Source organism: Acromyrmex echinatior, chromosome 8, assembly GCF_024713525.1.
Source record: "Acromyrmex echinatior isolate Ae372 chromosome 8, ASM2471352v2, whole genome shotgun sequence".
Classification (NCBI taxonomy): domain Eukaryota; kingdom Metazoa; phylum Arthropoda; class Insecta; order Hymenoptera; family Formicidae; genus Acromyrmex; species Acromyrmex echinatior.
This window is the reverse complement of record NC_141859.1, coordinates 13,063,051-13,083,546: the sequence shown is the minus strand read 5'-3', so window position 1 is coordinate 13,083,546 and position 20,496 is coordinate 13,063,051. Positions and strand designations below refer to the sequence as shown.

The 20,496-nt window shown below is 35.1% G+C and overlaps 2 pseudogenes; both read right to left on the bottom strand.

Moving 5' to 3' along the window:
• Positions 1–855: 855 nt before the first annotated feature.
• LOC147908803 (uncharacterized) lies at positions 856–1,752 on the bottom strand (annotated as a pseudogene).
• A 2,744-nt stretch (positions 1,753–4,496) lies between these two features.
• LOC147908802 (uncharacterized) lies at positions 4,497–6,323 on the bottom strand (annotated as a pseudogene).
• Positions 6,324–20,496: the final 14,173 nt, after the last annotated feature.

The following is a 20,496-nucleotide window of genomic DNA, read 5'->3' as shown; positions in this document are numbered from 1 at the left end:
GGAATTTACTTGCAATTTTTGGCTGACTTTTAGCTGGTTTCCACACTTTTCCTCACCAATTCGTACTCATTCTAAATGCCGGTCGACATTTAGACTAGCTGCGCGCGGGTTGATGAAATAAGGGGCGGGAACCAAACTGAAAATCGTCCGAAAGTTTGCAAATAAATTCCAGCACTGGTCTATATATACAAAATGTTTCATTGTAATCTATATCCACGCAAATATTACTAATAGAAGTTATTAATTTATAAAAAAATATTTTTGAAGAAAGCTCAAAGATTTTAATGGACATACTATCCGTATAATGTATTTTTTTAACAAATTGAAGCATTATAAAGAATTTATATGTATAAAATCACCATTAATTAACAAATATTTGTTAATGATTTTAAGAACTTAAAAATTTGTTAATGATTTTGTCTTTCTTTATAAAGGTTCAATATCATTAAATATAAAAGAAAACGTTTTTACTTCAATATAAAATGTCCTCAAATCAGCTCATAACATTTGATCAATTTATCAATTATATCAATTTATTAAAATAAGATATCCTATATAAAATTTTTAAAAAATTAACAAGTAATTTTTAAATATCATGTACACTTAAATAAATATTCATGAATTGTATATCAAATATTTTTTTCCATTTTATTAATTATAAAATGTATAAAATATACAATATAATATATGTATGAGAAATATAAACAGTTTTTTATGTAATTGATATCTCAATATTAATACACATATATAATTGACAATATAAGTAATTACATCGCGAAAAAAACATAAGGAATATAATGTATTAAAATTATCTTTAATATATTATATATTAAGTATTTTTCTCAATAAAAAGAATTTTTTTCTTGCCTCATTATAACAAATTTAATCTTTGGTAGATATGTAATTTTTTAATAACATTTTCTAAACATTTTAATGTAATAGGACAACAGTAGAGTAACATTTGTATAATACTTACATATTAACTTGCTTGGCGCTCTCTCAGGGTTCGCAAATAATTTTTAGCTCACCTCGAAAATAAAATATCAAACACGAATTATAAAAAGAATTTGTAATAGATTTGCTATTCTTAGAGATTAAGACTCTCTGGTTTTGATTTCATTTTGGTTTTTGAACGTTCTTTGGATGGACCTTCTTCTATTGAATCTTCTTGGAAGTTCGAATGACGTACACATTTGTGCATTTGTGTCAAAACATCCAATCTTGATTTTTCCGATTGTCTATCTTTCGCTTTGACTAACCATAATTCTATTACAACTTCAATGTTCGCAAGTGACACTTTATGTGTTTTTTGTACTGCATCTATATATATATATATATATATATATATATATATATATAACAAGTCATTTAACAATATTGTTTATCATATTATAGTTATTTACAATATATATGAGTGCATGCCTAAAATTGTAGATATAACAGAAAGCATCGAAAAATTTTTTTGCCTTTAAAGCCAATCCAACTGTACATTTGAGCAATGTCATCGGAAAATAATTTTTGAAGAATTCTTTTGATCATACTTTTACATGATATTCCTCCTATCTTTATCAGTTGTTTAATCTTTAAAATAATCAAAATAATATTTAATAGAAATTTATTTACAAAATATTACACAAAAATATTTTTACTTACAAATTTATTTGCATCTTCTTTATTCAGTAAATAATCCTCTAATTTTTGCATCTCTGATTCTGTCTTTAAAGGAAATGCGAATTTGTCAAATACAAATCTATAGATAATTCAATCTAGTTCTATAAATGTTAGTGTCTTAGCACAAATATTTGCAATCAAAACACTCACATCTTACGATATTTGTATAATTCATAATTGTATTATATTTAAAAATAGTACTTGCTCCTTAAAGTTATCATCTAAAATAAAATTATTAACAGAATTGAGAAGTAAAATAAAAAAAAATTTTTCTAACAGGATTTTGTATTCGCAACAGAAAAATGTGCTATTTTTGATTCCTTGAACTACTTATACTAAATTATACTTATACTAAATTGATATATCATACCATTGTTAGTTTTATTATAATTTACGTTCTTTTGCAGTCATCTCATCTACTGTATCACGCAATATCCTATTGCGTTTATTTTCTGAGAATTGATTAAAATATTAGGGGTATAACTTTGCTTCCGCCGTTTTTTTCCGAAATTCGAGGCTATATTGTAAAAAACTGGTTATACATTTATGATTCAAAGTATCGCTGGCCACTACTTTTTGCCATCTTTCGGGCAGCATACGAATCCCGCGTCGAAAAAATTAGTCATCTTTTGAGGCGATCCACGAATCGATCCAATTTTTTACTTCTTCATAAGACCGAAAGTGCTGGTCAGCCAGGCCGTGTGCCATTGATCGAAACAAGTGATAGTCAGAGGGAGCAACGCCTGGTGGGTGGGATAGGACTTCCCATTTCAATGTTTCCAAGTATGTCTTGACCATTTTCGCAACATGGGGTCGAGCATTGTCATGCTGCAAAATCACTTTATCATGTCTCTCGTTGTATTGCGGCCGTTTGTCTTTCAATGCTCGGCTCAAATGCATCAATTGCGTTCGATACTGATCGCCTGTGATTGTTTCAATCGGTTTTAACAGCTCATAATACATTACGCTGAACTGGTCCCACCAAATACAGAGCATGACCTTGGAGCCGTGAATATTCGGTTTGGCCGTCGACGTGGAAGCATGGTCGGGAACTCCCCATGATTTTCTGCGCTTGGGGTTATCGTAATAAACCCATTTTTTGTCTCCAGTCACAATGTGATGCAGAAATCCCTTTCGTCTTTGCCTTTCAAGCAGCTGTTCACAAGCAAACAAACGCCGTTCAACATCTCTCGGTTTCAACTCGTACGGCATCCAATTTCCTTGCTTCTGAATCATTCCCATGACTTTGAGGCATTTTGAAATGGCTTGTTGAGTCACTCCCAATGATCGTGCCAATTCTTTTTGATTTTGACACAAGTCTTGATCAAGTAATGCCTTCAATTCTGCATCTTCGAAAACCTTCTCTCTTCCACCACTATGCCGATCTTCGACGTCAAAATCATCATTCTTGAAGCGTTGAAACCACTCACGTTTTTCACTAATAGCGGTCTCACCATAAATATTTGAGAGCATTCGATAAGCCTCAGCCGCAGATTTCTTCATATTGAAACAGAAAATTAAAATCTCCCGCAAATGATGAGAATTTGGCTCGTAAACTGACATTTTCAATCGAGAATAACTTTATGATGCAGACAAATCGATTAATGTTTCTATGGGATTATGTTGATGTCCAAGTTTATTGTGTATGACGTCTATGATCTATTTATTTCGACCACCACTTACACCTAAAGCCATCTATAGGAAAACGGCGGAAGCAAAGTTGTACACCTAATATATATATATATATATATATTATATATATATATATTATATAAAAGACGCATATAAGTGACATGGTAACATATTTAAAAGAAAATTAATAAATAAATTAAATGATTTTACTGAAATCGCTTCTACGGGAGCAATTAGTCATTATTAATGTCTCAAACAAACATGGCATATTTTTCGATGGATCTATTTTAATGTAAAAATATTAAAAAATAGCAAATTAAATATTTGATACAATATTTTATATATAACTTTTTCCAGTTTTTGTATATAAATACGAAATAAAATTTAAGTTGAAATAATAAAATACAGGAGAATTACTTCCGTGTTTGCTTTATTTACATGTTTTGATAGATGTTTGTATCAAGTAATTTTCTTTTATCTTCCTGTTGCAAGTAGGCAGTGCATTTTTTTGCATTTGCTTGTCTATTTCTACTTTTTGAAACTTTTCAGACAATAAAGATTGTCGTGTATTTAATAACATATCTGTCTTAGCGATAATGTCTATTTTTGGTTAATACCAAATTATCTATTTTGGTTGTATAACACTTATTAAATGATATATCGATTTATGTTCTGTATTAAAAAGAATCCAAAGCATTAATCGCATGTTTGCTTGAAACAGAATTAAAGAAAAATATGTGTACTTTCAGGTAGCTCTAATTTTAAATTTGATACACTCTCAAATGAGGAATCGCACGATGAATCGTCATCATTATGAGAGTGATAATTTTGTATTTCCTCTTTTTATCACAATCTGATGTTAAATCGGAAGTTTTCTCCGCTAATGTTGCCTTTTCTTTTACTGTTTTTAAATTGTCTAAACAAACAATATATAATTATAGAAAAATTTTCTACAAGCAAAGAGAATATGTTATTTGACAAATGAAAAAATAATCACCATAAATACGTCCATGATCAAGCTTCCTAATTTTATGGAGAGTCCAAGTATTTAGTACTGGTTCTTACATTTATTTATGCTGTGTGTCAATTTAGATCCAAAAAAGAGTGGCCAATAACAAACTTCATCATGTATCCACGATGTCGGAACGGCTTTTACCAAATCTTCGATGAAATGTACCACTGTCCAACTCATTGTATAGCGCACGCAATATTTCTAATAACTTTATAATTTATACAAGATGTTTAGATCAATATATATTCCGATAAAACTGATTAATGAAGTTTGACGAAATCACTTACGAATTACGAGATTGTTTTAAAATCTTAATTAAGCAATTATAATTATGATAAAAGACATGTATAAGTTGGAAGAAAAAATCATGTATTAATATTTTGCAATTACTCATTCACAAAGGAAAAAGTTTACAAAATTAAATTAAAAAAGCAATAAATTGTTACCATGAATAAAGGGTAATGCAAATTTACAAAATTGTGTAAACTGAAGAAAGAAAGAATAATATTATATAATAAGGAAATGCAATTAATATAAAAAAGCATACGCAATGGATAGATAATATATCAAGAAATTTAAAAGACTAAAAATTTTGAAGATATAAAAACCTTGTCAAAGAATCACAAGATCAATCAACTATAATTAATAAAGAAAAAAACTAAATAGCGCTAAGATTAAAATAGGAATAATATCAATAAGTATTAATGCGTTTAATAAAAAAATACACAGAAAAGTGTCAAAATAAATTGGTGCATGGAATATAAAATTAATATTGTGATCTTTTGAACACAAATAACATTTTATATATGATTTCACATATATTGTATCCATTGTGCGTGCGGACGTACCCGTATGTGCATATGCGTGTGTGTCATATGAATAAATTAATAAGACTGTAGTATGAAGAAGTGGAAGTACAACAAATGCATTCTCTTTAGTGGGAAGAATAACAAATTTTGTTAAAATATCACTAATAAGCCATGTTGACAGCTCACCCAATGTGTCTATTAAATAAATATCTAAAAAAGAGATGGCTCTATAAAATAATCACTAACATTTAAAAATTTTTTACCAATTACGTAGACCTCATTACTTTGTTTTGCAAAATTATGAACAATAACTGCGATCACGTAAAAAACAACAATTGTTACCCATTTGTGCGGTTAAAGAAATATTGCCGCCTATTGTACACTTTTTATATTGAACATCAAAATTGCCTGCTGGCAATGGGCCTGTATAATGTTTATTCATTATTGATATATTTCCTGTTTTGATGACTTTCTGTTTTGTTTCTTATTAAACGACATATTCTCTGCTTCATGGATACGATTAACAATTTAGGGTAATGGAGCATTAGATTTTCTCACTAATTTTTTTAAATACTGTAAATAATTTTCAAAAGGAAAAGCACTATAGGAATCTAAATTGCCAAAAATTTTTCAATCAACAACATGGATTAAATCATGAATATTATGTGAAATGTACTCTACTCCGTAAATAGCTATAAATTCTTTAACAAAATAAATTAATAATGACTGAACATACTCTACAAAATTAAGATAGTGTACGATATCGCTTAAAAATCTGATAGTAACATGTAAGCACAAGAAATGTAAATATTTTTCGTATATCGAATTCCATAAAACAACTGGCCCACAATATAACAAAAATATTCTAAATTCTGTTGCCTTTCAACGTTTAAACTTCTTGTAATGAACGAATTTTTCTTACACATTCAGATGATATGTACGGTTTTATAATAACAAGATATTCTGAAATGTTATCTACAGAATCTTTTGATAATTTATTGGGAGTTTTTCCAAGAAGCCATAAATTAACGATTAGCTTTTTTATAACACCTAAGCAAATGCATTAAATGCATATATTCAAGTGGAAAATTTGTAATCATATCAAGATACGTTTTCTAAAATTGATGTAATGTTGAGATTGTAGCTGATTACGAAAATTTTGATCTGTTCTGTCTTTTGAATTAGTTTTAGGAAAACAGATTCTATCTTTAATATACTCTCCTTTCTGTATACACTTTGTACATGAAAAAAAATCAGTATGGCTTTTAGTACACGTAATAAAAGATTTTGCTGGAGCGTCACAAATAAAACCTTTGATGGTAAGATGTGTTTCTGATACACAAATCTATTTTGTATTAATTGTGTTGCTTCTATCACAAAATCTTTTAAAAAGTCATTTGCACTAGATTTTTCATAGCCATGACATATCCCAACAACAGAAACATTTGGATGATCAAAAATAGAGCACAATATTGGATAAATTTGGCTACTTGAACTCTTACTTAAGGGCAGGCCATCAATATTAATTAATATGTCTATTCTATGAAGTGGTTTATTTGTAAAAGAAATAAGTTTGTCTACTGCCTGTTTTATTCCCATGTGTGAATATATCCCTGGTTCTAAAGGTTTACACACATTAGTTTGAGGAGTAGGAAGTAATATTTTAGGATCACTAGGTAAAGTTGAATGACATCCCGATGATTTTAATATTTTCAGTAAACCTTTTAATGTACTATGACTTATATTATTTATAGTAAACATAATTCTTCTTTAAAGTGATTTTCATTGTTATCGATGCTAATTGAGGAATTTAAATTTTTTACACTGCTACACGACATATTTGGTGAGCTATCATTAGAATAATCATGTGTATTATTAGAAATATTTTCTAAAACATCAGAAATCTCATTAATATCAATATCATCGTTGTTATTATTATTAGTTCCAGTATTGATATTATTGTCAGTATTATCATTATTGTCAATATTATTAATATTTGTAGTATTCTGCAGTTGCGAAAGTTCTAATGAAATAGCCGTATTGTAGCTTACCTTTCTATAAAATATTGTCTTTGAATGTTCCATATTTTTATACAATAGTAATTAATAAAAAAGATAAATAATGATTAATAATATTATGAATAATATGATATACAACACTATTACATACAACTATTATACATGTATATACATATTCGATACTACTACATGTATTCTATAAGACACAATTACTACTAGATATAATATATGCAACTACATTTGGGATAACGAAAATACAAACTACAAATTTAGTTAATTATGTACAAGATATTAAGATTCGAAAAAAATTCTAAAGCAAATAACTTGTAAAGACTTATAACACAGTACATGGAACAGAGAATCGTTTAGATTCTTCTCACATAGAAGATTCTTCTCCTTCGTGTCCTGGATATATGTTTCATTTCAGTGGATCAAATTATTATTTCTTAGACGAATGTGAACTTAATTGTCTCCTTGAGGACAAAGGAGAACATGGGAGAACATACAAGATCGAGAGCCTGATCATGTGACTGGTCACACGACTGTGAGGAAGAATATACTCTGATTAATCACAGATCGCAGCACAAGCGTACAGCGTGTGGCGTTGCGAGCGTTAGTCGCGGCGCTGCGAGCGTTGGTTGCGGCGCTGTGAACGTTAGCTGCGGCGCTGCGAGCGCCAGTGGCGGCGCTGCATGCGTCCGTCACGGCGCTGATATGGTCGTTCTTTCCGTTTCTTCTTCCGTTCACTCTCTCTGGTGTCATGGCGTGCCGCGTGCAGACCTCGTGTAAATCTCTGCGATAGTCAGTAAGTTAGAATTCGGAAGTTGAGGTTCCGAATTACTTTGTGTATTCCGCGAGACCGATACCGATCACTGTTCACGTCTGTGATAATTGTTAGCGTCGTCAGATAATTTCTTAGAGTGTATTTTCATAGTTCTTGTATTGTAATTCCGCGACACGATGCCGGTATCCGAGCCGTCTTACACGCGCAATCACGTCTCTATCTTCTAATCTACATTTGTATTTAGTATTTAGTTAGTTTAATATTAAGTTTGTATTAAATCGCCTTATGGCATAAAAATCAGAAGCAGTGAGTAGCACTCATTCTCATCCTAACGATTTTCCGCCAATTGTCCTTCGCCTTGGTTGGTAACCATTGGCGCCATATTGCATAGCACGCGCTCCAATAGCCACAAGCGTGTGGCGTTGCGAGCGTTGATCGTGGCGCTGCGAACGTTAGCTGCGGCGCTGCGAGCGCCGGTGGCGGCGCTGCATGTGTCCGTCGCGGCGCTGATGTGGTCGTTCTTTCCGCTTCTTCTTCCGTTCGTTCTCTCTGGTGTCATGGCGTGCCGCGTGCGGACCTCGTGTAAGTCTCTGCGATTATCAGTAAGTTAGAATTCAGAAGTTAAGGTTCCGAATTACTTTGTGTATACCGCGAGACCGATACCGATCACCGTTCATGTCTGTGATAATTATTAGCGTCGTCGAATAATTACTTAGAGTATATTTTCATAGTTCTTGTATTGTAACTCCGCGACACAATGCCGGTATTTCCCGCACGGATGCCAGTCGCTATTCCTCTTCTGAACCAGGTGCAGTGGGCTGCCCCAAGGGCTCTGCTCCGGTATCCACCAGGAATCTGATGCCGGTGACCTGGTCCCGGACTACCAAACGGCGATTCGCCATGGCCAAACCATCTGCCGTCGGGGATAGTTCGGCTTCTAGTTTTCCTGTTTCGTTGATGTTTTCGGCTTCCAACTGCAGGATTGCGTACACTTGACGGCCTTACCGCCGAAATGTCGATGATACCAGCACGGCTTGTTCTCCGATCGTGACCTTGAACGGTTTCTGCGACGAGAATTTCGCGAGGCCCGTGATCTGTCGCGTGATAAACGAGCTTCCAATCTATCTATCCGATCTACAAGCGCGGATATTTGCGGATCTACCGAATTAGCTTTCGTCGGCGCAACTGTTGCGACGGTATTAACGCAGTGGATAGCACGTCCGTTATTCGGTCTGCTAGATGCGATAGCTCTTCGAGTTCGTGCTTGCTAGACGCTAGTATAGCCTGCACTTGTTGTGGTAAGTGTTGTAGCCATAAAGATTTGAGCATCTCTTCTGACGCGCCATTTTGCGCGAGATCTCGCATTCGACGGAGCAATTGCAACTGGCGGCGGTCACCTAGGTCAACCTCGTTTAATAACCTACGCAGTTTCTTTTCGGCGCTGTCCGCGAAACTTCTCACTATCTTTGAGCGCGGCGTACATATCCATCACGGGCAGATTGAGTATGATATCGCTAACTTCGGACAAAGAGTCGTCGTCAAGGCACTGTATCACATAATTATATCTCGTGTCATCTACAGTTATGCCTGCGGTGAGGAATTGAGCTTCCATTTGTACGAACCAGAAGTCTGGCTTCGATTTCCAAAATGGCATGGATCTAATTCCGACTCGCGTAAGCGCAGGTATTTCGACTATACGCGACGATGCACCGCTGTCCTGATTGCGCGCAAGGGAATCGCTTGAGCCACTCGGCATGTCAGCGGTTTATTTAGATGCGCGCGTAAGGTTAAACGCGAGAGGTCAAACGCGCGCAAAAACGTCACTCAATCACGTCGGGATCACCGTTTGTGGCTATTGGTGCGCAAGTTCAATGAGGTAACCGTTCTGGACCGTTATTCGATTCCATTTCTACAAGACAGCACACATTTCCTACACGGTAAAACTGTATTTTCCACAATCGATTTAGACGCGCATATCAGCAGATTCCAGTCCGCGAATCAGATATTCCGAAAACCGCCATCATCACACCATTCGGGCTTTTCGAATTTCCATACATGACGGTTGGACTTCGTAACGCAGCACAAACTTTTCAACGATTCATGGGCCGGATAACTGCAGGACTCGATTTCTGCTTCACTTACATTGACGATATTCTAATCGCTTCGCAGGACGAAACCCAGCATAAAGAACACTTAAAGATTCTATTCGGTAGACTGCAACAACACGGAATCGCGATAAACCCGAATAAATGCGTGTTCGGACAGAAGAGCGTCAACTTCCTTGGACATGTGATCAGCGCCGAAGGCATCAAGCCCTTGCCCGAAAAGGTCCAAGCAATTATCGATTTCCAGGAACCAGCTATCGAAAAAGGACTTCGACGATTTCTGGAAATGCTCAACTTTTACAACCGATTTCTCAAAGATATCGCAAGCATACAGGCATCATTGCTAAAGGTAATTTCTGGGTAAACGCAACAACAATGAGAAAAACGAATGGACTTCTGAGCTCAAACAATCCTTTCAACGAGTCTAGGAACATCTCACTCAAGCCACCTCGCTCGCATTTCCAGACAGCAATGCAACACTCTCGTTGCAAACAGACGCCTCAGACAAAGCAATCGGCGCGGTATTGCAACAGTACAGCAACGGATTTCTACAACCACTCAGCTTCTTTTCAAGGAAACTCACGCCTACACAAACAAAGTAGTGCATATGATAGAGAACTATTAGCTATCTATGTGGCTATCAAACATTTTCGATATATGTTAGAGGGACGAAATTTTCACGGATCATAAACCCCTCATTTATGCATTAAAGAAAAAATCAGAACAAATGTCGCCAAGACAAACTCGTCATCTACTCTTCATTTCAGAGTTCACAGCCGATGTACGTCACGTTTCAGGCGCCGATAACATTGTAGTAGATGCATTATCTCGCGCCGATACTATCGTGATGCCAACTAGTCTCGATATGCAAGAGATTGCAGAAGCTCAAGCTTCGGATGATGAGTTGCAGTAACTGAAGCAATCTACATCAACGTCTTTGAAGCTCAAAAAGTTTACCTTATCGGAAACAGCATCCAATATTTACTGTGACACTTCAGAAGAAGAGATCAGACCCTACATTCCCGGACCATTACGAAGACGAGTTTTTACAACATGGTGCATCAAATGTCGCATCCAAGCGGCAGAGCAACTCACTGGCAAATTGCGCAAAAATTTGTGTGGCCTTCCATGTCTAAGGACATTAAAGAATGGGCCCGCACTTATCTAGTATGTCAACAATCCAAAATTCATCGTCATAACCACACCTACCAAAATACTAGTACCAGATACTCGTTTCGAGCATGTACATATTGATATCGTCGGTCCTCTAGCTCCATCCAAAAGTTTCAAGTATTTATTAATAATGATTGACCGATTTACTCGTTGGCCGGAGGCTATTCCATTACAGGATTGTACAGCAAACACGGTGGCGAAGATGTTTTTCACTCACTGGGTAGCCAGATTCGGAGCTCCACGCTTGATCACGACCGATCAAGGCTCGCAATTCGAAGCGCAGCTGTTCGACACATTAACCAAACTCATCGGCTCTAAACGTTGTCGGACTGCATACCACCCAGAGTCTAATGACATCATCGAATGATGGCATCGCTCTCTAAAAACAGCATTAATGTGTCACGATGAAACTCAATGGACTGATATACTGCCAGTAGTATTACTAGGACTGAGAACTTGTCTCAAGGAAGATCTAGGCGCTTCGGTAGCGGAATTAGTGTACGGCACTACGCTCAAGGTACCAGGTGAATTTTTCTCCTCTGAAGAAATGCCGAGCGACCCACGAATTTTCGTTGAGGATTTCCGCATAATTATGCAAAAGTTGCGGCCTAGACTTCTCATTACATTAGATCTAAGCTATTTTTTCACAAAGATTTGTATAATTGCTCTCACGTCTTTTTCAAAATTGAAGGCAACAGACGTCCTCTGGATCAACCATATACCGGACCGCATAAAGTACTAGAGCGCATCTCGGACAAAGTCTTCGCCATTGAAATCGACGGCAAATCCAGCAATGTCACGGTCGACAAACTTAAGCGCGCGTACGTACTAATCCAAGACTCAGAAACTACTCCGTCCACTGCGTCTTCGTCTTCAACTGACATTCCAGTGCAAGGTGAACCAAAGACATATCCTAGTCCAGCAACAAAGCGAAAGACTGTTAGTTTTAAGAATTAATTCGCGCAATGTTACGTTAAGCAAACGACCAATATGTATAAGTTCTGTTTGTTCCATTTATTTTTATTTTTTGTTATTCTCGTTCTAACGATATTGTAATTAGTATTTCTTTCTTTAACATTTACACTGGGAGGGGAGTACTGTGGCGTAACGAGCGTTGGTCGCGGCGCTGCGAACGTTAGCTGCGGCGCTGCGAGCGCCAGTGGCGGCGCTGCATGCGTCCGTCGCGGCGCTGATGTGGTCATTCTTTTCGCTTCTTCTTCCGTTCGCTCTCTCTGGTGTCATGGCGTGCCGCGTGCAGCCTTCGTGTAAGTCTCTGCGATAGTCAGTAAGTTAGAACTCAGAAGTTAAGATTCCGAATTACTTTGTGTATACCGCGAGACTGATACCGATCACCGTTCATGTCTGTGATAATTATTAGCGTCGTCGGATAATTACTTAGAGTATATTTTCATAGTTCTTGTATTGTAACTTCGTGACACAATGCTGATATCCAAGCCGTCTTACACATGCAATCTCTATTTTGTAATCTTAATATTTAGTTAGTTTAATATCAAGTTTGTATTAAATCGCCTTATGGCATGAAAATCAGAAGCAATGAGTAGCATTCATTCTCAACCTAACGATTTCCCGCCAATTGTCCTTCGCCTTTGATTGGTAATCATCGGCGCCATATTGCGCATGGCAGCCGCACCGATAGCCACAAGCGTTCTTTGCAGAAAAAAATATTCCTAAAACATTCAAAATTTAGTTGAACATTTTGAATGTTCTAGGAATATTAATTTTGACAATATAGGATGGGCCCCTCCATCGCCCATTTCCCATGAAACGTCAAAAATTTTTCTTCGTTTCTCTGTTGTCGTATTTAATCCATAAAATGTGTAAATATATGGGCATATATATATACAAGTTAATATGTACTTTCTTTTTTGACGGTATCATATTTTGCAGACTTTCTTATGAAAGCATAATAATATTTTATGAAATATCATCTAAAGCATAATATTTTATGAAATATCATCTAAAGCATAATAATATTTTATAAAATATCATTTAAAGAATATTTATTGTCTCAGAAAAGGCAAAATTTCATGGTTTTCTATGACAAAATATCGCCTCATACACTCAACATCATTCGAATAACTTTCTTTGTAAAGATTTCTATCCAAGACTATATCCATTGCAAAAGCTGCCGCATAAATTCCACAACACGTACACGTCCGGTTGAGTTTGGACTTTTCCAAAGCTTATCTCTCTATCTAAGCTTTTCTAAGCTTAGATAGATATTATTTATGGAAAACGATCTCTTATATATTCTTTTTCTTTTGATGCCATCGTATGTACAGTCCGATAGGCTATTATACACGTACATTTTGATTCCGTCAAAATAAATAACGTATCAGTACAATTGCCTCCTATTTTGTACACTTTTGTTATAACTGGCTCTAACTAGTTGTGGATATTCAATGTAACGTACGCTTTGTATTTCAAAACAAGAAGTTTCTACCACAACGCATAAGAAGAAATCCAACGAATCATCATTTAATTTACTATTTTTGGTAAGACATTTTCTTTTACTGAAGAAAGAGATATCTCACGACTATCTAGAACTCTTCTGCGACTTGCCATTTCATCTGCTGTCGAAATATATCCAGTTACTTGACCGACTAATATAATACAATCATCTAACTCTATCACAGCAGTAGGAAAAGTAGCATTTGTCTGTATTGAATATCTCAATCGTTTGTTGTTCATCAGTTTGCTTTCTTCTTCATTGACTGATACTATTATTGTATAATATCGCTTTACATTTTTGGACTTTTTCTTTGCCTCTTTTATATACTATCTATATATATATATATATATATATATATATATATACACACACACACATATATATATATATATATAGTATATATATATATATAAAATATAAGATTAGGTTAAATTCTTGTCAATTTCTCTAGAATATCCGCATATGATACTGATCAAGACTTTCGATGTCTGTTTATAAATTAAGTCCGTTCTTTTGTTTTAATACAAAGCATTTTTCTGAGATCAAGCGTTTATGACAAAAATTCTCCAGAATATCTACATTGCTCCAATCGAAATCATGACCGCGATCCTATGGTCAGTGATAACAGATCTGGAAAAAGTGTTCCAACATATGTGACTCTGATGTTCATTTATTCTAGTTTTTAATTTCCTCCTGTCTGACCAACATAAGTTGCACCACATCATTGCGTTTAATTCTATAAATAACGTTCTTTTTTGTTTCATGTAGAAAGGATCTTTTTGAATCTTGATGAACTTGTTCAATTTATTGATACTAAAAAATGAAATTCTGTGATTTATTCCATTCACAATACTCTCGAATCTATTAGAAAATCCTTGTATATAAGAAATTGTAAACCATTTAGTATTGTCTCTTGAGATATTAACATTACTTTTATGTTGCATTGGTTTATTCATTATGGAGTTAATTCTTTTTCCTATATATTTTCCATATATATTATTATTTAACATGCCCGTCTGAGGCGCCTTTGTCGCTGCATGTCGCGGAACAATGTAATAATGGCACGAAATCAAAGAAACAGAATACCATTAACAAAAAAAATAAATCTGAATCATGAGTCCAGTGAACGTAACATAAAATTCCGGACGGTGAAGACTTAGACATTCAAATACAAATAATGGAGTAGACAAATAAATAGATGTCTTACTAAAATTGATAAATTCTGAAAATAAGCGATCAACTTGACTGATCAATTAAAAAAAGAACCTCGGAATCAGTTACATAATTCTTAAATTTAATTTTATCAACATTTAAACATGAGCCTCAACTTCATCTTGAGGCAGAGGACAAAGCTTGGTTAAAGCTCTGCGCACGGTCCTGGCGGATGTCCTTATGGATGCAACCCTGGCTGTTCCGTCGGATCCAAGGTGAACCTTCATGACTCGTCCCAGCTTCCACTTAGAAGGCGGCAGATTATCTTCTTTTATCAAGATTAGTCTATTGATTTCCAATGGGGGAAAGGATTTCTTCTATTTTGTTTTTTGCAATTCAGAAATATATTCTTTGTTCCAGCGTTCCCAGGTTTTGCTGCAACTACTGAATTCTCTGCCAGTTGGACAATCTTGATTCCTTCACATAATCCAGACTTGAATCAGCTACCGATGTGAATGTTCTCCCGATAAAAAAATGAGCCGGAATAAGAGAGGCAAGATCATTTGGATCTGAAAATAGTGGGGTTAAGGGTCGAGAATTTAACAGTGCCTCCACCTGCGTTAAAAATGTATAAAGCTCTTCAAAGGTTAGCAATGCATTTCCCGTCACACTTTTCAGATGATATTTGATTGTCTTTACATCAGCCTCACAATCCACCAAAATGAGGCGAATAAGAAGGAAAATGTCAAGAGATTCCCAATTCTTCTATCGCCTTACCCAGGTTTTTGCATTCTTGAGCAAAAAATCTCCCGAACTCAACAAGTTCATTATTGCCTCCAACGAAGCTAGTTCCATTGTCGGAGTATACATGCGAAGGTTTTCTTCGACGCAACACGAAGCGCTGCTAATGAATGCCTCCTTAGATTAGATACAAGCTCCAGGTGCAAAGTCTTTGTCGAGAAGCATACAAACACGCAAACGTAACATTTATTCGTTTTGTGTTCTCTACCTTTACGATCCTTTATTAAGAAAGTTCCGGCATAGTCTACCCCTGTCATAGAAAATGGCAGTGTTGGCGAGACTCGCGATCGCGGGAGATTACTCATTAGTGCTTGTAACGGTCTAGGATTGATTCCAGAACACGTTGTGCAAGAGCGTGCTACCTTTAGCCTTTCTGGCTAAATTTCGTCTCCTTAAGGGGATGCTGGAGTGTCCTGTTTTATCATTAAATTTTAAAAACGCCTTTCTCGTAACTGAGTTTATGGATTGAAAAATCCTTCTCCACAATTAAAGTATCGACAACAAGTCGCCAGTTACATTTGAATACGAAAAACGAAAGAAAATTAAAGACTTACAGTTTTGTTATCGGCTTCTGTAGTCAACACATCACAATATGTATTGCATATAAGAGTTTCAGATCTTGCACGTTCATGAAAAGTAGCTGGCGAATTGCGGAAAACCGAAACGAACAATCCTATGCTTTTAGAAACGCGATAGGAGTTTTAGTATAAGAGAAAGGCGTGTACAAAAATTTCGTTTGTATATTACGAGTGAAATTGACGTGTAGCCATGAAACTGAGCAGTATTTTAGTTCCGCGATATTCCGACAGCGGCGCTGTCATGAAAAGTGCGTCGCTGAACCATAGAAATGATCTGAATTATCGATCTACTCAGGCCCATATCAATCAAAACGTGCCCTGGTCAAAGTTTTTTCTTTTGAGAGGAAAAATAATAAAATAAATATGATATTAGTTATTTCAATTTTGTTGAAATAATTTCTTCCTAAACAAGAAACATACCATATTATTTACATATGAATACAAATGAAGATAATTATTTTAATTACACTGTTCTGTCTTTTACATACATTTTATTTAGTAAATTATTGATGCATATATATAAAATAACATATACATATATATATACATGTATGTATATGTATGTATGTGTATATATATGTGTATATATATATATATATATATATATATATGCATATATAATAGCATACATACATACGCGTGTGCGCGCGCGCGCGTGTGTGTGTGCGTGTACATATATACAACACATGTTTAAACTTTATTTACTGAATTATTTACACATGCATATATCAAGGTTCGGAACGTGATGTGTTTCGGTTGAGCTTTCTTTCTGCTCGGATGTCGGAACGACAAGCGGCAATCTCGTAACAGACGTAGCATATAAATGAAATTTTCGAATACACTTTGTTCTTATACTAAAGCTCGTAACTCGTTTCTGCAAGCATAGTATTGTTCTTTGAGGTTTTCTGTAAATCGCCAGCTACTTATGCAAGGTCTGAAATTATTGTATACAGCACATTTTTGACTCGGATGTCGAGTCTTAGTAAGAAGCGCCATTCCTCCTATCGGTCGCGCGCAAACGAAGTAGTATTGCTATTCAACTATAGAAATGGATTGAACCATTGTAAATAAATCAGCAATATATTATCAGCCGAAAACGCCATAATAATATATTTTTGTATATATAGAAATATACATCAAGATCGTTGTTTAGAGAAGGAATCATGCGTTCTTGATGTATCGATGATGATGCCAGAATCGATAGAAATCACATTCTTGAATTGCAGAACGAATTATTGAAACAGAAGTACGACAGAGTGAGACAGAGAAAAAACAAAAAAGGATAGAAACTCCGATTGTAATCGGTGAGACTTCGCATGCCGAGCTGGGCTCGTCGAACGAAACAGCGAGTCTATCCTTCAGAGTCTCTCTCTCTCTCTCTCTCTCTCTCTCCTCTCCTCTCCTCTCCTCTCCTCTCCTCTCCTCTCCTCTCCTCTCCTCTCCTCTCCTCTCCTCTCCTCTCCTCTCCTCTCCCCCCATCTCTCTACGGTCGCTTGTTTCTAGCGACCGAAAATGCTTTCTGGAAAATTTCGGCCGCTCAATACGTATAATTAAGAGGAGAAGGAACATTATAGATAAAATATAAGTTTTAATAAATTATGCTAATCCTATATCCCTCCAATTTATGTATAATAGCAAAAATAATTTCAAAACACGAATTTACGGGATATTTCTATGATTTTCCATGAGCCTTATATACCACGTTCATAGAAAAGATTTGCAAAACCTCGGCGTGGTCTCACGCGTAAGATGCGAGATCTGAATGTTAGAGATCTCATGATCAATTCCTTTTTTCTTTTTTCATAATTTTTTTTTTTAAATAAGTGATTGAAGACATTGTTAACAAACATATATTACAGGCTAAATATATTTTTATTTAATTAATCTTCTTGATGCTTCCATGGGTGCTTTCTATATAACTAATCTGTGCTTCGCGGGTTTTCTCCATGTCTTGGTCCATTCTTGATGTGCCAACGTTTCGTGGGCCTTGCAGTCCACTTCATCAGGGCGAGGAGCAGCCTGATACTGAGCTGTTCCTCCAGGTCCTTCCTTTTTATGTTACGCTACTTGTTGAGGTGGGAGATTTTGTGGAGGGGGGGGGGTTAGAGTAATGGGGGAGACAGATAGTGGAATCTTGGTCGATCTTTGCTGGTCGGGAGGATGGTCTTCCATATCTTACTTATGTTATAGCCATTATCCCTGTTTAGATTGTTAGGGTGTTTTTGTATTTCTATGGCTTCTCTGTATTTTCTTGGTCTAAACCTACGGATAAAAGAACACCAACGAGACGTTAGACTGAAACACGTCACACAGTCGGCACTATCAGAACATAACGTCGAAACAGGACTTCAAATACTGTTTGACCAAGCAACCACGATAACCAACACCACATCATACTTCCCAAGAAAATTTTGTTCACAAAATAGAAAAAATAGTAGCAGAATATTGTCTGCCTTTGATAAGAGAAGGTTATGGGTGCTTTATAACAAGCGACTCAGTACAATATCTCATCCTTGTATTATCGAACAAGATTGTAATAATGCACCGTGTCTCTTGTTGGAAAGCACTCTAGAAGGCCAAAATTGGTTATTGTGATGTGTGTTTCTTGTTGGCACCCTATAAAGCCAGAATGAGAAAGGTTAGCATCTTTATGTTATTCGTAAAAATATCACTTTTATTTATCATACAAGTGATATGATTAAATTTATTGTTATAACAATAAATTGCGCTTTGCCTAATTATGATCCAATGTCAGAGGCGTTCATCGTGGGCTGACTATTTTTAATTTACTGCCAGAGGCGTTAATCGTGAGTTGGCTAGCTATAATAAAATGTCACAGCCATAAATCATATTTTGGCTAGTTATAGACAAATGTCAGAGGCGTTCATCGTGGGCTGACTATTTTTAATTTACTGCCAGAGGCGTTAATCGTGAGCTGGCTAGCTATAACAAAATGCCACAGCCGTAAATTGTGCTTTGGCTAATTACAGATAAATGTCAGAGGCGTTTATCGTGGACTGACTATTGTTAATTTATTGGAAGAAGAATTTCGATTATTAAATTTGGTGAAATACAATTACGAAACCAATTTATAGAATTTTGCGTCTGCAATTAAAGAAATGCAAATAGATGCATTGTCATGATGGAATCAAAAGCTAATTGCTTGACATAACCGAAACAAAGAAACTAATGAAGAAAAAAAACTGAATATCAATAAATAGTTTCTTTGAAACCTTACAACTTTTGTCTGAAACGTTTTTTCTAAAAACGTTATGTAATAGTCTTAGCACAAGGATGGTCGTAATTGAATCGTAGAACGTGAATCATAGGGCAACGCATTATATTTTGACATACTATGCATGCCGATACACGTTCACATTCCTTTACGATTAGTTATAGTCACCTTTATATTCAGCTCCTAAATCCGGAGTCTTTTTGGACACCCTATATAATATATATGTTATACATATATGTATATATATATATATATATATATGTATATATATATACAACATACATTACACAGTCAATAGTCACATGCATAATTTTTGTACGATGCTGTACGTTTATGAAATGTATGTAAGTACATTATATTCAAAGTGTTTTAGCAAATATATACACTTACAGGTCAATGTACGTTGACTAACAGCAAGTTACAATAAGTATATTTTTACTAAATGAACACTCTGACTGTGACTTAGATATATTTTCGGATGCAACCATGTATTTGAAATACATGTATACACGTGTAATGTAATAGCACTTTTTCCTTTATTCCCAATGTCATTTTAACTTAGGATGTAACATGTCAGTACGTAAATACATTGCACATACATATGTAACTATTCCATCTCTTTTTATTATGTTTAATGGGCCTTTTACAATTATAAGCCATAAATCAGCCATAAATAAGAAGTCAAACGCTAAAAATTGGCTGTGATTGATCAATTTTTAGCTTCTGACTTCTGATTTGTAACTAATGTGTTATTGTAGAAGGCCCATAATAAAAAGAGATAGAAGTTACTCATACTTAGCTTTTCATGCAGATATAATATAGACACAGTCTATTAGTGAATATTAAAATTATATTTTATGTGCATTATGATGTGTACACACATTATAAAATATATTTCTAATTCATATTCACATATGTGTGTAGCTACTTCATCTCTTTTTGTTACGTATAACAAAAAGGTGTACTGATGTCTTCTTTTTTCTACGTTTAATAAAAAGAGATATATTTTTTTATGATCAAATATTAGTGATATATACTTTTATATTTCAATAT